The following is a 16187-nucleotide window of genomic DNA, read 5'->3' as shown; positions in this document are numbered from 1 at the left end:
TAAGAGATGCAACGTTGGCAATCCATTTTCTAGCAAGAGTAAAGAGAAAGGAAGAGGCCTTCACAAGTTGCATTTGATATAGGGGGAAGGGTGAGTGGTACATTTAAAGGTAAGAACTAAGGAAGTTGAAGGTAACAAAATGCAAGGTCAATGGAAAGTCTTAAATCCCAGAAAGACTTCAGTCCAAGACTCAACACAAATTGAAGTCCCAGAAATTGAAGGAACTGGTTCCAACTCATGCTGGACTGTGGCAAACCTGGGGTGAGAACTCATCCCAGCTCAGAATGTTTCTTCTTTTTTTGTCAAGAGTAATATTACAGACTGAGTGCATGAACAAAGCATCTTCCCTGGGATTTTAACATTGTGAGTGATCAAAGGTGCTCTTAAATAAGTTCCTCCAAGAAGCCCTAATGTCCCTCAGGGTGCATGACTGTACTAAGAGAATAAGAGTTTTCCTTAAGATCAACTTGCTGATGGACCGTATCTAGGACTAGAAATTTTCTTATGTGAACATAAGTGTTCAGTGGGGATATTGTTAAAACTGAAACCTAGCATAAAGAAGCAAAAGTATTTCAGTGAACCTCCTGCATTTTAGTTCAACTCTGGCAGCAAGAAAACAAAACCACATTATCTAAGGCTCACGCCCAACTCTCTGAAGCCCCGTATGTGCTAGTTCCTGTGTGGTTTGCCTACAGGCTGCAGGGCTGACTAGGGTTAGTTTGGAGGAGGGAGTAAGAGGTGGGGAGGAGGAGGCACAGTTAATGGATCTGTAAACTTGCACCCTCTTTCAGAGTGGTACATGGAAGACAGCACAAAGTGGATCCGTACTCTGAAATGCAGTAATTCTGATGCTTGAATTCATCTTCCTTCTTGCCAGAAAGGATTCTAATAACTCGGCATCAAAGCCAAGACATAAATTCAACCACTTCTCTTCCAAAAGGTATGTCATTATACAATATCTGTACATATATTTTGTATGAGTTAATTAAAATGAATCTCATTAGTTCTCTAAATACTGCTTTTAGGTCCCATCAGCTAATGTCTCTAAACCTTTTGCCGTGACAATGTTTGTGGTGATGGGATTTGACTTCTATCAAGTGAACTGGGAGAACACTTGTTCCTTACCCAGTCCATAACACAAAAATCTCCACAAACTGGCTTCAGAAGCATCTCGGGGAAAGATTTTCGACCTTGGGATCACAGAAGTAAAATTCCACTTCACCATGGTCAGGATTTAATCCAAATTGGAAGGGGTTGGAGGGGGTGGTAGAGGGCTGAGCAGTAATGAATGAACACCAGCACTCTGAGATCAGGATTTCTCTCTTTGCTTGAATTTCTAGTTCTGTTCGCATTTTTGTTACCTGTACGAAGAACACCAGTTTTCATTCCTTTACCAAAAGAAGACTTTATGTTGAAGTGTATTTTGGAAGGGTATTGTCTCTCTTTGTACTAGCCGTTAGGCTCCATCCCTGTGACTGCCTCTGGTTTAGGCATCCAGTCTGAAGATAGCTGCTTTGTGTTCTTTGTCCCAACTCTTCCTGAACATGAGGATTGAACATACCAACCAAAGATTTCACTAATTTAAAATGTATCGTATTGCCCTGACAGGTATACTGTCAAAAAAAAATTACCGTATTTACCTACCTGGAATTAGGCCTTCTTAATAAGGTTTATGCAACATAATTTGCACACTATTGAACATACACATCCCTAGATAAACTAGGAGAGGGAAATATTTTAGACCTAAACATCCAATGGGAAAAATTTCATGTGCTCTCGTTACATTATCCGAGGATGGGAAACTTCAGGTCGAAGAATCTTTTGTTCTATGCAGCCACGTTTGTCATTAACGGTTTAGTTCTTTAGTGGGTCCTTTTTGTTTCTTATTTTTGGTTTCAGAAAGAGCATTTAGCAGAAGTTACTCTCCTTTAACAATCCAGTATTGTATATAGAACTTTATAAAATAATTTTATAGTGATCCTCGTTACAAAACCGTCTGCTATTAAATAAGGAACACTGTGTAAATAGAGGACCACCTAAGTATATTTAATTTTCAAATTTGAAAAATATCTGACTCATACCCCCTTTTTTTTTTTTGTAAAGGAGAGGCGGCCCTATATTATTGAATAAAACTGCTTTTGTAGATTGAACTTGGAGTGTCTCCCATGTGGTAAACTGAAATCCTATTCTCCCCAAATTGTAATAGATTTTATCTTTTTAAAAAATGACTTTACTGAAGCAGAGGAGAAAGAGATGATCAATCTATTCAATATGAAGAAATATTTCTGTTGCTAATACAATATCCTTTTGAATATCTCTGACGTCTTAGGCCTGGTAAAAATCCCTTTCAATTGTTCTGTCTACCTCGTAGGGATATTGTAAGAATAAATGAGTTAACATAGATATGAAGTGCCTTAGGAAAAAGGCACTATAAAAATGCAAGACAGTGTCATCATTAGTTATTTCTTTGACTCTTGATCATTTTCTTCCAACTTCTTATACAAAATGTCTCTCACTTATTTCCTGAAGCCATCTCTTTTAGAACTATTGCTTTCTAGAAGAGCTGAAAATGATCCTAGTTCCAACATATTTATTGATTCCCAGATAATAACACCCACTGGTGTTGATGACTGACAGGGTTCATGCCTAAACTTGAGTAGAACTTGCCCTTTTTTCCTGGATCAAGAAAAGTCTGCACTTGTTCGAAAACGTGTCAGTAAGTGTGATTCCATCAGGATTTCTTAAATAAGTAACAGTTGCTGCTGGATAATCCTGGGGGCAGATTATTCATTTTTGTGCCCCTATAAAACAAACTCAAAGCTTGTTCAAGAATCTTTATAAGTTGTTTGAATCAAACAATAGGGTCGATAGGTTCCCATTTTGTCCTTTTGAGGTATTTGCCCAGCGTACCTTGGTCTGTAAAGAAGTAGCACAGCCTTGGCTGGGCGCGGTGGCTCATGCTTATAATCCTAGCACTTTGGGAGGCCGAGGTGGGGCGGATCTCCAAAAATAAATAATGATAATAACACAGTCTCATGAGCCCTTTTTTTTTTTTTTTTTTTTTTTTTTTGAAACAGGGTCTCACTCTGTCACTCAGCCTGGAGTGCAGTGGTGCAATCACAGCTCACTGCAGACTCAACTACCCTGGGCTTAGTGATCCTCCCACCTCAGCCTCTCGAGTAGCTGGAACTACAGGTGCACACCACCACACCTGGCTAATATTGTATTTTTAGTAGAGACAGAGTTTTGCCATGTTGTGCAAGCTGGTCTTGAACTCCTGAACTCAAGCGATTCGCCTGCCTCAGCCTCCCAAACTGTTGGGATTACGGGTGTGAACCACCGCACCTGGCCTGCCCTTTCTTTTCCATTTAAAAATTCTTAAGAAAGCATGGCCCTGTTTAACAGATAAGCATTTTACAAACATTTATCGATCAATTACTATATGCCAGGCCTGGCGCTAGGCACCAAGTCCTCTTCAACAGTGTTAATGTTAAGTTTCAATAAACTTGAGTCAGTAGGAATTCAGTAAATACTTTTTAAAGATTGTTTTCTTTTTAAATATGCATTTATAAACAAAAATTTTAGAGAATTAAACTATCACAAAGTACATGATGATAAAAGTCTTACATGCTCTGCAAAGAAAATGTTAAGACGTTCCTTAAGAAGACAGTGAAGAACGGCTGGGCACAGTGGCTCACACCTGTAATCCCAGCACTTGGGAGGCCAAGGCAGGCAGATCATCTGAGGTCAGGAGTTGGAGACAAGCCTGGCCAATATGCTGAAACCCTGTCTACCAAAATACAAAAATTAGCCGGGCATGATGGCAGGTGCCTGTAATCCCAGCTACTTGAGAGACTGAGGGACGAGAATTGCTTGCACCTGGGAGGCAGATGTTTCAGTGAACTGAGATCGTGCCACTGCACTCCAGCCTGGTCAACAAAGTAAGACCCTGTCTCAAAAAATAAAAAGAAAAAAGAAAAGATAGTGAGAAAATAACTGAACATAAAACATAAAGAAAAGTTGAAATATTAGTACTCACTATCTACGTTCAACAATTGCTAACTTTTTGCCGTATTTGCTCTATCTATACCTATTTCTCTCTGAATTACTTGTAAGTTGCAGATAAGATAATACTTCACTTCGAAATAATTCAGTCCTCATCTAAGAATAAAGGCATTCCTCTATCTAACCACAATACCATCATTAGGCCTAAGAGGATAAATAGTAAGTCCTTAATATCACCTGATAGCTAGTGCAGGTTTAACCTTCCCCATTTGTCCCCCCCCCCAAATGTCTTCTATACCATTTTTTTAAAAAAAAAGAATCTAATTTTTAAAAATAAGAACATATTTTACAGTTGGGTCTCATACTTCTTTCTTCAACATTGGATATTTTTAAAGATTAAGCCAGTTCTCTTGTACCAGGTCCCACTTTCTGAATTTGTTGTTGCCTCATGGTTAATTTGTTCCTCTACCCACTTTATTTCCTGTAAGCTCCAAGTTAGGACTAAAAGCATGATTTGATTTTGATTGAACATTTTTTGCAAGGTGCCACTGGGTACTCCATATTGCATCTTTTCAGGAGGTACAGAGTGCCAGGTTGTTCCACTGTGTGTGATGCCAAGTTTGATCAGGGCTTGAGGTTGTGATCTTGCTCAGGGGATCTCTTGTTGTAAAGGCACTTTTTCACCCTTTGCAATTAGCAAATAGTCTCAGGGGGTATCTCAAAGTGTATGTCATAAAGACTTTGGCACTCTGGCAATATCCTATTTCTCGACAAACTGTCACCCAGTGACTTTAGGTAATAATCTTTGCCTCAATTGATTATTTCACTGGAGTTCATATATATTTTTAATACACTTTGAAGATGGAATCGACGTGCGAATTCTTCACTATCAGCAGCAATAGCAACTGGAAATATTTATTGAGTGCATAAGTTCAGGTAATAATAATAATAGTAGGTAACGTTTATTGAGTGCTTGCTGTGGAGCCAAGACAGCCTCGGTGTGAGCCCAGTCTTTCACTTACTAAGCGAGTGAACTGGGACAAGTTATTCTTTTTGTGCTTCAGTTTCTTAAGCTATAGAATGGGATTAATAATGGTGCCTATCTTGTGGGATTGTTCTGAAGAGTAAACGATTTATACATGTAAAGTTCCTAAAACAGTGCCTGTTGTTATTGTTATTTGCCAAGCATTGTTCTACTACTTTGTAAGTACTAACTCATCTACTTCTCCTAATGGTGCAGTGAAGAAAGTGCTAATATTACCCTTTTTTCACAATGAGGAAACTGAGGTACAGAGAGGTCTAGTACGTTGCACAAGGTCACTTAACTACTACCTGGTGGAGCCAGGATTTGAACCCAGGCTGTCTGGTTCCTGAGCACTCTCTCTGATGACGGGCACATGCAGTGAGGAGAGATACAAGTGGAGCTGAGTGGAAGTAGCTCTCACACACACCCAGACTTGAAGTTATTGAAAATCCAGGAGGTTGCCACCCAAACACATTTAAGGTTTCATTCATCTGAATAAGAACAGCATTCCACTAAACACAGATAAGTGCTCTTATTACATTTACATAGCTTAAGGCTCTGTACAAGAAACCTTCAACATAAAATACTTGGAACTGTAAACAGTAGGCGAACGATGAAGTAATAGGGGGAAAAAACCCTGAAAGGAGCAATGCAAGGGGGGAGTTATGAGACCTGGGACCTCAGAGCCTCGGGGTGGAAGATGATATTTTGATATAATTAGGAGGGAAAAAATTCCTCTCATTTTTCACATTCCTGTACTGTATAAGATTTTACCATGAAAACACAAGAGTATAAGCCATTGTCAGATTTATAAAAGGCCACAGTGGATTTCCTTAGGAGACGATGGATGACTCTTGTTAGTAGGTAACTTCCCTGGTTGGTTATCTCATACACTCAGATATTCCATAAGTCAGCCTGTGGCTTCTGAAACTGTATTGAGAAAAAGCTGTAGAAACGAGGTATTGGTCCATGCTCCTAAATTAGCATTACAAAAGGGTTCCACCATGGGGGGTAGAATCTTATCCACTCCTTCAGTGGCCATTACGGAAAGCTCTCCAGTGTACTTTTCTATAGAGAACTAAAAATAAATACGAAAAAAAATCCAGCATTAATAATGGTTCTTTTTTTGCATTTCTAACACAGTCATTGCCAAATTGGTTCTGCCTTTTTATGTTTTTTAATGAAAAGCAGCCTAATTGATCAATTGGTCGTGAATAATACTTTTCCGTTTGTTTTTCTCCACACCCCCCAGCCTTCTAGAACCACGGGCTTAATGTGTCGGCCTACAAATGGTTCATGATTTGTGTCTTTTTCGAGTGCTTTATGGGAAAATATTAGAAACAAACTGCTGGGAACTCAGTAGGAACTCAGTAAATAATAAGTAGATAGTTATCTTGTTAAATATGATTTTAAAGAAACTCTTTCTAAATAACTAGGAAATATTACAAGGGAGGTACAAAGTGGGGTGGAAAGCCTGGCTGACTTGTAATTTGAAATTTCTGTTCATCATTTTATAAGTCACAGAGTTTAACCCTTTATAAAACAAAATGTAAAGTCTGATAGCTGAAAAGGCTCTCCTCCCCTAAACAGATTTGTTTGAAAATATAGATCATTAAATCGGTAAGACTAGCAGGAGAATCTCAACCATACATTGAGACAACTAAGAAAATTGTCTAAATCTAATACCTTATGTCAGTACTTTAAATTGACCATAAATATGCTGATATCCATAGCACATACGTTCTTACTGGCAGTGGTGGGGTGGCTGGGGGAAGGGGAGTGTCACAGACACGTTCAAGATGTTGATGAAAGCTATGAAAACTCTCCCCAATGGGGAAAAAAGCCAACGATGCCTAGCACTTATCCTCACACAACTTTGCACAGAATTTCCATGGGAAATTCTGGTGTCCATTCATCATAAATCACCTGGTGTCCATCCATATATCCTCAACAGGAAAATTTTCTTTCTCTAGAGTTATTGTACACTGATCCTGATGGAGCTTTAAAAATCATTGCCGTGCAGGCTCAGTGACTTTGGGAGGACAAGGTGGGAGGATTGCTTAAGCCCAGGAGATTGAGACCAGCCTGGGCAACATGGTGAGGCCCCCATCTCTACAAGATATTCTTTTAAGAAATAGCCAGGGGGCCGGGCGCGGTGGCTCAAGCCTGTAATCCCAGCACTTGGGGAGGCCGAGACGGGCAGATCACGAGGTCAGGAGATCAAGACCATCCTGGCTAACACAGTGAAACTCCATCTCTACTAAAAAAAAATACAAAAAACTAGCCGAGCAAGGTGGTGGGCACCTGTAGTCTTAGCTACTTGGGAGGCTAAGGTGGGAGAATGGTGTAAACCGGGGAGGCAGAGCTTGCAGTGAGCCGAGATCGCGCCACTGCACTCCAGCCTGGGTGACACAGCGAGACGCCGTCTCAAAAAAAAAAAAAAAAATAGCCAGGCCCAGTGGCCCGCACCTGTAGTCCAAGCTACTCTAGAGGCTGAGGCAAGAGTATCCCTTGAGCCCAACAGGTCAAGGCTGCAGTAAGCCATGTTCACACCACTACACTCCAGCCTGGGCAACAGAGCGAGATCCTGTCTCAAAAGATAAATAAGTAAATAAAAAGAGTTGTCATTATCTTGTTTGATCTGGCTGTGATCTTTGAGGTAGACAGACCACAGATTTTACCTCTGATTCTGCAGAGTGGGAAAAGCAAGGCTTGGAGAGTTTCCGGGACTTGCTCAAGGTAATTTGCTAATGTCTGCGGGGACTTAGCACCAAGCCTGTCACACTGTAGCCTGGGCCCCTTCCACAACACTGGTCCAAACACAGGATTCTGGAGATGCAGGAGCCCTTGCTGGGCTTCTGGAAAGCTGAATTCTGGCTCTGCCAGAAGCTACCCACGTGATCTTAAACAAGTCACCTAACTTCCCTGAGCTTCAGTTTCTTCCTCAGTCAAGTGAGAGGTTAGACTGTGTGTTCTCTGAAGCCCTTTGATTTTCTGTGGAAAACTGCCTAATCCCACTGGGTCTGAGAACAGAGGGAAATGATCTTTTCTGCCATAGATGGCAAGACCCTTCACCCTTCCCTGTAGGGCATAAGAGCTGGCGTCTAATTCTTAACGGATTCCTTTGCAATGTCCAAGTCCCATTAGAAACTACAAACATCTCAATAGTACCTCTGTGGGCTGCTTGGGTGTCATGCTGCTGGGTGCCTCACTTGCTGCAGGGCTGACTGTCTGCAGCAATTATACTCTAACCCTGTGCTCTGCATCGGGCAGACATCCCATGAGATTTTATTATCCCTCTTGGGTAGTTCAGGGAGTCATATGGAAGTAAATAATGCTGATGGGCTTATTTTGGGCCGATAGACCCTTATCCTTCTAAAGAGGTTATACGTTTCAAAAGGCACAAAACCTTCTCCTTGATTTTTTATTACGAACAGTTATGTCCTTTAATGTCCCAGAATTGTTCTTGGAAGTTGGAGACTCACAAGAGGGCCTGCAGCTGTGAGTGCAGAAGTCCTGAGGCTAGGGGAGGACATCACCAGTCTCCCTTGGCCTTTGGAGTCATCCAAGCTAAGTGCTAATATTTGTGATTAGCAGGTGTTGATAGGAAATTGGGGTCCTGTGTCTCAGTCTTTTTGTGCTTCAAATTTTCTAAGTGTACTTCAGGCTGGCAAGTGGAGTTAGATCAACTTCTTATTGAGAGTATCATCTGCTCCGTACTGTGTCAGGTCATTGGACTGTGGGAGGTTATACTGACTGGTGATGAGAGTGACAGAGCATGAGCTTGGCTCCTGTATTCTGTGTTCTCTGCTGAGCCTCACAGATGACTCACTTGCCTCACCGACTCCTCTGTCCTCGAGTGAAATTATGCCGTTTTTAACCCACTGTACAAGAGACTTTCGAAGATTCATGGGTTGCTACCCCCAACAATATCTCCTGTGTACAACGCAGAACATGATGCTTTCTTATGTCAACAAACTCATTTTGTGGAATTTTTATTTCCTAGATCAATATATATATATATATATATTTTGAGACGGAGTCTCGATCTGTCTCCCAGGCTGGAGTGCAGTGGCCGGATCTCAACTCACTGCAAGCTCCGCCTCCCGGGTTTATGCCATTCTCCTACCTCAGCCTCCCGAGTAGCTGGGACTAGAGGCGCCCGCCACCTCGCCCGGCTAGTTTTTTGTATTTTTTAGTAGAGACAGGGTTTCAGTGTTAGCCAGGATGGTCTCAATCTCCTGACCTCGTGATCCCCCCGTCTCGGCCTCCCAAAGTGCTGGGATTACAGGCTTGAGCCACCGCGCCCAGCCAGATCAATATTTTTAAATAAAAGACTACTAATTCATTTTATAAACCAGGTACTGTAAGATGTTATGAGTTGACACTTGGTACCCTGTAAGTATCCAAATAATCAAAGAAGAAGAAAGTGTGAAGTCAAGGAATCCCCCAGCTGAAAAGAAATTCCCAATACCTGGAACAAAAAAGATGGAGCTTTTAGAGAGCAGACTTTGTTTTTCTCCAGCTTAGTTCCACAACTTCCATTTTTAAATGTAAGATGTAAGGGAGATTTACAATACAGCCTAGTTTGTCAGCTCATATTATTTCATAAAGTGAAGGGTCAATTAGGTATTATTATCATCAAGAGAGCATGCAGTAATGCTCCGTCTTGTAGATGCTGTAACAATTACCTGTCTGATTAATTTATCTTTTGGCTACCATCTGTAGAAATTCCCTCAGTCCCTAGCTCATAGGTATACAGATCTACTGAGAACATTGAGGGAAATAAAAGCAAAAATATATATAATTGGGTCCTTTCCCCTAAGGAATGAACAGTGTATTTGGGAAACTAGGACAAACAAACAAAAAAATGCTACCACAATGCAAAACTCCTGATGAGGAGATTTAAAAACGGCTCAAGATGGAGATTTTTAGAAAGGACTTCTTGAAGGAGGTGCATCTGTAGGGTGAGAGAGATGGTTTAGCAAGCAGGCATCAATGCATTCACAAAGCTTTATATTTCAAGGAAATCATAAGGGAAACAGGGTCTTCTTTGCTGAAGATCTGTTTATTTTGCAAACAACAAAGAGTTAGAAGGGCCTTGTGAAGTTTCCGTGGGGAATCCAGAAACTAAACTTCTGCCACTGGCAACTACCTCAAGATCTTTTCCCAGATAGCCTGCTCTTCTCCTGCTTCCATTCATGTCCCTCAAAGTCTTCTTTTTCAAGCATAAATATCCTTAGTTCTTGTAACCACTCCTCCTATGAGGCAGTTTTGCATGCTGGCATTATTTTAAGCACTCACCTCTGATTGGACTCTACTGTAGGGCCTCTCCTAAGTCAGGAGGCTCAGAATGGAGCTATGCTCTCCAGGAGTGATCTGAGGATGTAGAACACCATGGGGTAGTTGCATGATCTGTAGCCTATACTTCTATTAATATGGCCCATCATTGCATGAGCTCTTTTGGCATCCATGTCACACTGCTGACTCATACTGAAATTCTGGTCAACTAAAACCTATGAGTTCCCGTGCACTACTACTGAGCCAGATCTTTTTTTCTTTCTTTCTTTCTTTCTTTCTTTCTTTCTTTCTTTCTTTCTTTCTTTCTTTCTTCTTTCCTTCTTTCCTTCTTTCCTTCTTTCCTTCTTTCCTTCTTTCCTTCTTTCCTTCTTTCCTTCTTTCCTTCTTTCCTTCTTTCCTTCTTTCCTTCTTTCCTTCTTTCCTTCCTTCCTTCCTTCCTTCCTTCCTTCCTTCCTTCCTTCCTTCCTTCCTTCCTTCCTTCCTTCCTTCCTTCCTTCCTTCCTTCCTTCCTTCCTTCCTTCCTTCCTTCCTTCCTTCCTTCCTTCCTTCTTTCTTTCTTTTTCTTTTGACGGAGTCTCACTCTGTCACCCAAGCTGGAGTGCAGTGGCATGATCTCAGCTCACTGCAACCTCCGCCTCCTGGGTTCAAGTGATTCTCCTGCCTCAGCCTCCTGAGTAGCTGGGACTACAGGTGAGCACCACCAGGCCCAACTAATTTTTGTATTTTTAGTAGAGACGGGGTTTCACCATGTTGGTCAGGCTGGTCTCAAACTCCTGAACTTGTGATCCGCCTGCCTGGGCCTCCCAAAGTGCTGGGATTACAGGCATGAACCACCGTGCCCAGCCAGATCTTTCTTGTTCTGTACTTACACTGTTGATTTAAGAAAAAAAAATCCCTAGGACAGAGTATGAGAAGTCATTTATTTCTATTCCACTTGATCATTTTGATAACAACTTCTCCAAATCTTTCGGAGCTAGACTATTAGCTTCCCCTCCCTGCAGGTGACTACTTACCTGCTGGTGCAGCTAATCTCATGATGGATCTCTGGCCTCTAAAGGGCCAGAACTTCATTGTCTCCTTCCTATCCATCAATTCTCTGCAAACCTGGATGAATCTGCATCCTTAGACAAACTAGTGGACCTCAGTCTTCCTAAGTAAGATAGGAATAAGTGTGAATGACCATTTCCTCCCTGCAGTGAGGATATGCAACAATGAGTTCGATGTCTGCAAAACCCTAAGGAAATGTCACTCAAAGGCAGCATTAGACGAGGGGAGAAAAAGTTTATTTTAGGCTCTCAGCAGCTTTCGGAAGACTCGATTATCCTAATCACTACACATGAAAGTTAATGACCTCATTTTTGCAGACGTTTTAAAAATATGCTGGATTATCTGATTTTTGGTTGTAGTAACATCATGTGATGGTCGGTATCATTTTACACCTTATTTGTAATGTGAGCAAGTGCCATAAAGTGTATCTGCAAGACTCGTTTACAATGACTCTCTTCCCTCCATCCCCTCCCCCAGCCCCATCCTCAACCCTACCCTCTTCCGTTTGTAATACAGGACTGCAAAGATCTTGAGTTTAGGTTTCCATCAGACTTTTGGAAACCTCTAAAAGACTTACCAAGCTAGCTTAGAAGTTCGTAGGCTTTCATCCCTGGCCAGCGCAGAGAGCTCACAAGTAACTTGTATAATATTTATAATTTCAAGCTAATAGAAATGTCGTATTTCAAAACACATCCCTGAGAGCAGTTTTTTTGTTCCTTATAGAAAGGTGCAGGGAACATCCAAATTTTTCTAGCCTGCCGTTCTAATAAGTATTGTGATGTTGCTCTTGTGACCCTATACTTATTAATTTTCCAATAGCCCCTCCCCGACCTTTCACGTGATTTTTTAATCGAGGGCCTGGGCACTTGTAGCAGAGTGTGATCCTAGGACCAGCAGCAGCCGGCATTGCCAGGGAGGCTGTTAGAAGTGAGGATCTCAGGCCCTGCCTCAAACCTATTGAATCAGAATCTTAACTATGAAAAAATTCCTCTGGTGATTCTTATGCACAATAAAATCTGAGAAGAACAGATCTAGAGTGAAGGGATTTTCACCCCCATTTTACCCACTGTAGACCTTGTGTTGTGATACAAACCTTACAAACTTACATTTGGTGTTTATTAAAAGGTTAGAGTCCTTAGTTAAAATGTTACCAGATTCAAATGTTCTGTTTATACATTCAGCTATTTAACTGGCTTTAAAGTACTCTTGTCGACCAGGCATGGTGGCTCACGCCTATAATCCCAACACTTTGGGAGGCCACAGTGGGAGGATTGCTTGAGCTCAGGAGTTTGAGGCCAGCCTGGGCAACATAGCAAGATCCCATCTCTACAAAAAATTAAAAATTAGCCAGGTATGGTTATGCATGCCTGGAGTCCTAGGTACAGGAGGCTGAGGCAGGAGGATCACTTGAGCCCAGGAGTTTGAAGTTGTGATGAGATATAACTAAGATACTGTACTCCATCCAGCCTGGGTGACAGAGTGAGACCTTGTCTCCAAAAAAAAAAGTACTCTTGCCTTTCTGGGTTCTTGTGGAGCAGGGGTTCTCCCCCAACCCCATCAGGGACATTTGGTAATGCCAGGAAACATTTTTTGTCACAATTTGTGGGGAGAGGACCTACTGGTGGGTAGAAGCCAGTGATGCTGTTCAGCATCCTACAATGCACAGGATGGCCCCCACAACAAGGACTTAACTGGCCCCAAATGTCAATAGTGACAAGGTTGGAAAACACCAGTGTATGATTTACAAAGACTCAGATGTGCGACCATAAACCATAGAACGCTATAGGAAAATAGAGTCATGTGGCATGTCACTATATGACCGGGCAAAGAACAAATAGACCGGCAGTGGCCGGAGTGACGGTGGTGGGGTTATGAGGGGCAGGGAATGGAAAATCCAGCCACAGACGAAAGGAGACATCTAGGACCAATGCTAAGTGGTACTCCGTGCACAAAGGCAGTCAGCTTTAGAGGACAGGGCTAAAAGGCTGGGCACAGTGGCTCACACCTGTAATCCCAGCACTTTGAGAGTCCAAGGCAGGTGGATCATCTGAGGTCAGGAGTTTGAAACCAGCCTGGCCAATGTGGTGAAACCCCATCTCTACTAAAAATACAAAAATTAGCTAGGCATGGTGACGGGCACCTGCAATCCCAGCTACTGGGGTGACTGAGGTGGGAGAATCGCTTATACCTGGGAACAGGAGGTTGCAGTGAGCAGAGATTGCACCACTGCACTCCAACCTGGGCGACAGAGTGAGACTCCATCTCAAAAAAAAAAAAAAAAAAAAGGACAGGGTTAATGGACTGAACACCAGGTATGAGCTCCAGGAGGAGGTGTGGGAGAAATAGAGAGAGAAAGAGAGAGAGAGAGAGAGAGAAGGCTTCAGTTCTAGAGTGGATACCAGGTATGATCTCAAAATCATGTTAGACATGGAAAACAAGAAAGAATTTCAATTATTAGCATAGGAGTACACAGGCAGATTTCAGGTAAATCCAGTAAGATGAAGACTCAGGAACAAGGCAGAATCCTGCTTGCTAGAACTGGGATGCCTCAGAGCCAGGCCAGCAGCAAGCATGACCCCATGCCGAGTCAGCCAAGTGTTCAGCTAGAGTGGGCTTCGTAAATCCCTCCCAACTGAGAAGAGGCTTAGTGCTGAGTGTACAGCACGGTTGACTTGCAGAAAAGGGTCAAGGGCTCCCAGCTATGGAGAAGGGTAGACCAGAAGTAAGCTAGGTCCTGACAGTGGCCACTGAAAAATCACGGGATAAGAAATGGAATAGAACTTTAGAGGTCCTCTGGGGTCATTCCCCTACTGCAGGGTGCACCTAAATCATTTCGGAAAGATTATCTACTCTTCTACTTTAACATTTTCAGGGGAAGATTTCTTAAGGACTGGTGGATGCCTTATATTCCATCAAAGTCAAAACTTCTCCCCCATTTCTAACCCAAAACACCTCTTCCTGGGATGTAAAGTGAATGTCTTTCATCCCACCCTGCACACAATGTGATTTCTAACATTAGGTAATGATAAACTGCCCTCTGCAACTGCCAAGCACAGCCACCCCTTTTTCAGGCTAAAGCATCTCAATTCCATTAGCGTGTTGCCCTGAGAGTCTCTCCCCGACCTTTTAATCCCCTCATTATCCTCTGGACCTGCTCCAAGCCTTGCCTGCTTGAGATAGTTACCACCAAGTATGTATTTGTTAAATGGAAGCTGTGTGCAGACTGCCCTTTTGCCATGGAACACAAAGAAGGAGGAATATAAAAGAATATACACAGTTTTGTTGGTTTTTATTAGTCTCTCTCCTCTCTCTCCAAGGAGTTGTCAATCTTTTCTGCACTTATAGTCTAGTTGGAGCACTAGTCCTCAGGCTAAATTCCACCGAAATATTTTGGTTGTTCAGCAAACGCTTTCACTGTGACCCTCACCTAAGGACAATAGAGTACACCATCAAATGGGATAGCTATAATGTGAATTTAGCTCCAAATAAAACTAGGATAAATGCATTTGTTCAGTTCCAGAGAAGGCTTCATACTGTCCTGTGGATTTCATTTCAAATGAACTGCAAAACAAAGTTCTTTTCCATGGAAGGGATTTACTCAACTGAATTCACTCACTTTGCTGTAACTGGATTAATCTCATTTCACATCGTGTCTCTAAGTAGAAAAGTAAACTGATTGACAGCAGGCTAAGTGGATATGTTTATGCATCCAACATCAGTGAGGTTTATTCCAAGTAGATTGCAACCAGAAAATGGTGTCCTGGTTGTTTTTGCTTCTATACAGCGGTCGCAAAAGTGCACCACTTTCGTACTCGATCTGAAAAACAGTTTATCAAAGTTACAATAGATGAGGTGTTGTGGGATGTGACAGAACGTACGTACATCAAATGAAATGAGCATTTCTACCTTCCCAGATCTTGAAACGGTCTTTTGCCTCCCCAACCTTATAAAAAGAATCATTTTAGGCCAGGCACGGTGACTCACACCTGTAATCCCAGCACTCTGGGAGGCCGAGAAGGTGGATCACTTGAAGTCTGGAGTTCAAGAAAAGCCTGGCCAGCATGGTGAAACCCCATCTCTATTAAAAATGCAAAAATTAGCTGGGTGTGGTGGTGGGTGCCTGTAATCCCAGCTACTCAGGAGGCCGAGGCAGGAGAATCGCTTGAACCCGGGAAGTGAAGGCTGCAGTGAGCCGAGATCATGCCACTACACTCCAGCCTGGGCGACAAAGTGAGACTCCATCTCAAAAGAAAAAAAAAATATTTTTATTCTATCTGCATGTTCTGAAAGCCACCCTTTTGTATTTTTGAGTTGAGTTTCACAGGGCACTGCTCAAGGTAAACACCTAGTCCCACTTGTGGTTGAGCAGGCATTGACCCCAGACTGGCTCCCTGCCAGCACACCGCCCTGGAGCGAACCACCACCCTGTACCTTGCTTCACCTTCTGCTTTCTGTGGCACACTCTTTCTTCTCTTTCTTCTGCATCACTCTGCATTTCCAAAGCCACAATCGTGTCATCCTCTCAGGACTCTCAATCTCTGTCTATGCTGATGCCCTCTCCTTTGTCTCTCCCAAATTGCTGACTTTATTCCAGCTTCTACTTCTAACGCAATAAGACTGCTATTGGAAATTTTTTTTCTGATTCTATAGCTGGCAGTTTCTATAAGCAGAAGTTACTCTGAAAGGAAAGAACTTGTGGAGATGAGCCTGGGGTGTCACAGTGCTGTTACATGGATCAAATGTAATAATATGTATCAAAAAGCAATTTGTAAACTGTAACATGCTCTCCAAAAGTAAATTATTACTGTAT

The 16187-nt window shown here is 42.2% G+C and overlaps 1 protein-coding gene across 5 annotated transcripts in view; it reads left to right on the top strand.

Annotated features, from left to right (window-relative positions):
* Positions 1 to 694: 694 nt before the first annotated feature.
* GRAP2 (GRB2 related adaptor protein 2) overlaps positions 695 to 16187 on the top strand; it is a 73749-nt gene continuing 58256 nt past the window's right edge. For 2 of the 5 annotated variants that reach the window (XM_030914283.1, XM_030914281.1), the window contains exon 1: positions 781 to 940. The gene's annotated coding sequence lies outside the window, so the exon portion shown is untranslated. Of the gene's footprint in view, positions 941 to 16187 lie in introns of all 5 variants that reach the window. The other 3 variants (XM_030914277.1, XM_030914284.1, XM_030914279.1) reach the window with 3 other exon arrangements.

Source organism: Rhinopithecus roxellana, chromosome 13 (genome assembly GCF_007565055.1).
Source record: "Rhinopithecus roxellana isolate Shanxi Qingling chromosome 13, ASM756505v1, whole genome shotgun sequence".
NCBI classification, from domain to species: Eukaryota; Metazoa; Chordata; class Mammalia; order Primates; family Cercopithecidae; genus Rhinopithecus; species Rhinopithecus roxellana.
Note: the sequence above shows the minus strand (reverse complement) of the source record. Positions and strands in the feature narration are given on the sequence as shown.